The sequence below is a fragment of the Phoca vitulina genome, unplaced genomic scaffold (assembly GCF_004348235.1).
Source record: "Phoca vitulina isolate PV1807 unplaced genomic scaffold, GSC_HSeal_1.0 scaffold1991, whole genome shotgun sequence".
NCBI lineage: Eukaryota > Metazoa > Chordata > Mammalia > Carnivora > Phocidae > Phoca > Phoca vitulina.
Window position 1 is genome coordinate 1 of NW_022591678.1, and position 5,694 is coordinate 5,694.

The 5,694-nt window shown below is 42.2% G+C and overlaps 1 long non-coding RNA gene across 1 annotated transcript; it reads left to right on the forward strand.

Moving 5' to 3' along the window:
- The first annotated feature begins 243 nt into the window (after nt 1–243).
- LOC116629661 lies at nt 244–5,681 on the forward strand. Its single transcript, XR_004298800.1, has 3 exons — nt 244–481; nt 3,140–3,327; nt 3,447–5,681. It is a non-coding gene; the product is annotated as an uncharacterized LOC116629661 (long non-coding RNA).
- The last annotated feature ends 13 nt before the right edge of the window (nt 5,682–5,694 follow it).

Here is a 5,694-nt window from a genome sequence, read left to right on the forward strand (position 1 = left end):
ATTGGAAAGGGCCCAGGAAAATACTCTTGGCCAGTTTCCTTTAATAACCAAGCCAGAGGTGGCATTTACGTAGGAAGTTTATTACCACTCTGGCCCTTCTACTGTCAGACATCACTAATAGATCCCCGCATGCTTTCTGACAGACACAGCCTCCGAATCCTTCCTAAAACGTTCCAAGTAAGTGCCACCAATTGGTCAGAATTGGCACACGAGATGAAACCTCCCTTGCCAAAGCTGGTTTTGCATATTTCTAGGTGCGAGGATCTCATTCCGCCTTTTATTTCTTCCTCAGCTCCTCATGTGGAAATGTATCCAGGCCCCAAAGGCAGGAACAGGGAAGGACTGGCAGGCAAAGCGAGGCATTCTCGGCAGAATGCGGAGCACAGATAAAGATGTGAGGTGACCAGCTGGAGTAACGCGGAGTACACACTGGGAAGTCACATGAAATGAACATGGAATCAGAAGGAAGAGCTAGATTGAGGTAAGCATGGGCATCTAGGCCAAGACATTTGAATGCGATTTGGAAAGTCGGTGCTCCCGAAGGCTGGTAAGGGTATTAGGGTTCTCCAGAGAAACAGAACCAATAGGATAGGAGATGCACACACACACACAAACACACACACAAAGGGGTAAGGGTGGGCATTTTTTTAAGGAGTCGGCTCTTGTGAGTGAGGAAGTTGGCAAGTTCAAAATTTGCGGGGCAGGTGATCGGGCTGGAAATTAGAGCAGGAGCTGATGTTGCAATCTTGAATCCTACGGCAGTCCGGAGGCAGAATTCCTTCTTTGGAGGACCTCAGTCTTTTCTCTCAAGTCCTTCACCAGATTGGGTGAGGCTCACCCACATTGTGGAGGGTCGGATCATTTGCTTTGCTCAAGGTTTACTGATTTAAATTTTAACATCCAACAATGATGTCACAGAAATTATTGGCTAGAACAAAGTTCATTTAAGTGAAACAGAGTTGATTTAAAGAAAATTATTAAATAAATATTGTGTGCAGATGGTATAGGGATATGTCAAGTATATATGTACTAAAATGGCTGAGGTCAGAGAATGGTAAGCGACAGAATTGCTGTACTCTTGTCACAAGGAAATGTCATAAGGAAATGTTTTTTTTTTTTAATAAAGATTTTATTTATTTGTTTGACAGAGAGAGAGAGAGGGAACAAGCAGGAGGAGCGGCAGAGGGAGAGGGAGAAGCAGGCTCCCCGCTGAGCAGGGAGCCCGATGCGGGACTCGATCCCAGGACCCTGGGATCCAGTGACCTGAGCCGAAGGCAGATGCTTAACAGACTGAGCCACCCAGGCGCCCCAGGAAATGGCATTTTAAGGAGATTAATTCTGCTGCCTTGAACAAAGGCCATGGACAGAAAATATTCACCAACAAATAATAAATATGAAAATGTTCTCTCCTGTTATAGTAGTAAAATCATGCCTTTTCTAAAGATGCTAACTTTTTGCCAGATTTCCCGAATGTAATCTTCCCAGTGTGCTTTTTAAAAAGTAGTTGTTTAGGGGCGCCTGGGTGGCTCAGTCAGTTAAGCGGCTGCTTTCGGCTCAGGTTATGATCCCAGGGTCCTGGGATCGAGCCCCATGTCAGGCTCCCTGCTCGGTGGGAAGCCTGCTTCTCCCTCTCCCACTCCCCCTGCTTGTGTTCCCTCTCTCGCTGTCTCTCTCTGTCAAATAAATAAATAAAATCTTTAAAAAAATAAAAAAATAAAAAATAAAAAGTAGTTGTTTGTGCTTTTTCTCCCCCCTAACAAATAGAAGTTTTAAATTTTATGTAATCTTAGTAGTTGGGTCTTTTGCTTTATGATTTCTTAAAAGGATTTTAAGCTTAGAAAGTCATCCTGGTTTGGTTTTTGTTTTGTTTTGTTTGAGCTATTGATTGATTGATTGATTGATTCATCTGAAAGAGAGAGAGCAGAGGGAGAGGGAGAAGCAGGCTCCCCGCTGAGCAGGGAGCCCGATGCGGGGCTCAATCCCAGGACCCTGGGATCATGACCTGAGCTGAAGGCAAGATGCTCATGACCCCGGGATTGTGACCTGAGCCACCCTGGCACCCCTCATCCTGGGTCTTAAATTCACAGGTCTAACACCTTGCTTGGGCATTTGGAAAGATATTTTTAAATATTTAACTTTTTGGTGTATCTGGGGCTTATTTTGTTGTACACTATGAGGGATGCATCTAGACTAATTTTATTTTCCTTAAATTCCTACTCAGTTACTCCTGTACAAGTTCCTTTTTGGTGATGTCATTTTTATTTTCTAGCAAATTCTTACGTGGATCCAGATCAATTTCCGGACTAACTCTGGTCTGTGTTCTGTGTCTATACATTGTTTCTTTCAGTAGTAAATTACTTTAATGATACGATACGGCCTTATATCTAAATATGTAGTGTGGCTAGTCCCATCTCATATGCTTTCTTCAAGACTTTCAGTGATAAACTTATTTTTCTTCCTGAGAACATCAGAATCTAGTCAGATTCTCCAGAAGTTTCATAGAATGTTAATTGGATTTTGTGTAAATCATTGTGAGGGTTATAATGAATTCATGTATAATTCATTCTGTATGAAATTATGCACATTTTCAATCAACTTTTGATGTTTGTGACTATAGAGCACAGATCAGATTGGAGTCAATGAATTAATCTAAAATAATAATGAAGACATTTTATCTCCATTGCCCCCTTAACTTGAGCAATTTAGATGTATAAATAGCCAAATTGAATTTAATTCCCTTCATTTTTGCACCTAAATGTCTGGTCTAGGTGTAATCCAACAATCAGGGATCCAAAGGCTGGCCTCAGGGAGCAGAATAAAAGAAACGATGATAAACATTGTCGGTGAAAGAATTTAGAAGCTCTTGAAGGGTAATTCACATTTCAACTTTTAACTTTCATTTTAATTCCCCAGGACTTCAAATGGAAACCCATGATCCCTTCTGCAAGGATCTTCACCTGGGGTGTTTTAAAATTTCTTTTTCTCATTTCCTTTGCCCTTCTCATGCTGGTAGTATCTGAACAGCCTGTTCTCCTGGCTCTGGTTAATTGTTGGTACTCTTGAATCTCTCCTGGCAGCAGAAAGCAGTGATCAGACAGGTTGAATGATTCATTGGAAATGTAATCTGATCTCATCTTAGCCATAGGTAAGAAGCAACCTGCTGGGAACCAGAATTGTAATGCTGGGAATTATCTGATTCCTGCAGCCCTCTCTTCTTTCTCTGCCCTGGTGAATGATGGCTGAGATTTGAAATTTAAGGCATGTAAAACATGGTAAACATCGATTTGTTGACTTGCCCATTGAACCGGACATCTTGCCTTCTCGCAGGTAAAACTAAAGGTCACAAGTTCTAGATTTTATTTATAAGGGCAAAGCATTGAAGTGTATCCACTTAAGTTGCTTCTCGATTCAGGGATGTCTTCTTTTCCTTTAAACTATTCTTCCAGCTTTGGGGCCGGGTGCAAAAGCAAAGCAAAACAGCAACCAAAAAGCAAAGGACTCTCCGACGATACAACACCTGAGCTGCAAAGATGGACGACCTGTAGAACAGAGTTGACATGATGTGATCAGTCAGTTCCCGGATGTGAAGGAAAGGAATCCTCTGCAGCGGACTAAGGAAGGCCAGTTACAATGCAGGGAAACCGAGAACTGGTAGGAAAAAGTGGAGAAACTTACAGGAGAAGAGAGAAAAACTGGACATAAGAGTATAAGGAACAGAAAACACAGGAAACTTTAGTGTTGGTGGTGACCCGTTACACTGCTGTCCCCCAGTGATCACATCTCCCTGTATTTGCCCTTGTGTAGTCCTCGCTCTTTGAACTGGAATAGGGCCCGTGACTCATTCTGACTGACTAGAAATGGTGGAGTGATGCTGTACGCCTTCTTGTGTCTATATGGGAAGACTTAAGAAGTTCTGCTTCTGGGCTCTGAGCCCCGATCTGCCTTATAAGGATTCTGTTACTCTGCTGGCACTTTGTGGAGAGGCCATGGGAGAAAAGCCCAGCTATTCAGTGCCCAGCCAAGCCCAGGCCCCTGCTGACCGACAGCTGGATGAATCCATAGAGTGACCATTGGCAAGGTCAACAGAAGAGTCACCTGGCTGAGCCCAGCCCAGATTACAGAATTGTGAGCAAATAAAATGGCCATTGTTTTAAGTCAGGAAGTTTTAGGCTGGTTTGTTCTATCACAGAACATAACCGTTGGGATGATAACGGAGAAGCATCAAGGACCAAGGCCCAGGGACTCTGTTGTCTCGGACAGCATGGTGTGGAGGGAAGATGCAGGCCTGGAACCACAGCAAGCTTGGGTCATAGCCTCACTTTTTAGCTTTTTGCTCTGTGGACCGGGGCAAGTTATTTAGTCTTTCGGGGCCTCAGTTCTGTTATCTGTAAAATGAGAAAAATATTTCTTCCCTCACAGGATAGTTAAGAAATGAAATGAGTGAAAGTTTGGGGCACATATTAAGTACCCGCCAGACCTGAGTTCTGTTCCATTTCCTCCTTACGGTTCCCTCCCTCACCCCCCGCCCCCCAGGGCTGACCTAAACTGCATTAACCCTTAAGGGTAGTCCTGTGCCCTGCTAAAGGTCATTCTGTCATAGGTCGGTTTTGTACTGTGTATGTAGTTGATAAACAACCACTACATTTATATGAAAAAGAAGTAATCCACTAAATTCTAAGTGATGGATTTTTTTTTTTTTTTTTTTAAATGATGGTAGCTTCTGGGGCCAGTGTGCCTCTGTGTCTATATCCTGGAATACACCTGCTCCTCTGGACTACCACAACTTTTTATTAGACTAAGCTTGGGTCATGAAGGAACATTACATTCAGTTTATTTTATTGCAGATGGTAGGAAGGCATGCACTAGATTTCCATTAGATTTTCACCAAAAAACTTCCTAATGTTTGTAAAGTTCACTTAGGCAAGAATTGCACATTTTGAGGCAGCACAGGATAAAATTTGGTTCTTACTGAACCCCCACCTTCATACTAGAAGGTGAGTTGGGACCCTGGAAAGATAGAAGTCCCATATTGAGTGTCTGAATTATGTTAACACTGTGCAGACTCCAAGTTTCCAAGCCTTCTGAGAGAAAATACACATACATCCATACACTCACATACACACATGCACACACACGAATGAAAGAGAGGACTAAGGAGAGAAGAAGTAAACCTGCCATGACCTCAGTTTCCAATTTGTAAAATGAGAAAGCCAGACTAGAAGGTTCTCCAAAGCCATTTCCTGCTCTAAGTGTAGCAGACATCTCAAATGCTGGACCTGTATTAGCCCTTTGTGGACAGGGAGATGAAGAACACGGCTTGCTCTCCAGCAAAACTTTAATTGCAGAGCTTTAATTAGAGAAAGAATCAAAATTCTCTTTCAGATTATGTTTTTTTAATTTTATTTTTAATTGTGTTTTTATTGTTTCCATTTTATTTTAAAAGAGAAATGAAAGCTGCAATTTGCCAAATTGCTGCACACTTTTTCTTGCCATACAACTGCCCTAGCAAGTTAACCTAAAACAGTTTTCTAAAATGTATTTTTAATGGGAAACTGAGATCGCTGAAATTTGTCTTGAACATTTTTTTTTTTTCCTTTAGACCTCTTATAGGGCTCTGGAGTTTCCATACCTCCGTGCCAAGAGCATGGCAAAGGAATTCGGCTCAGCTTAGTAATTACCTTGTGCTAGTCTTGC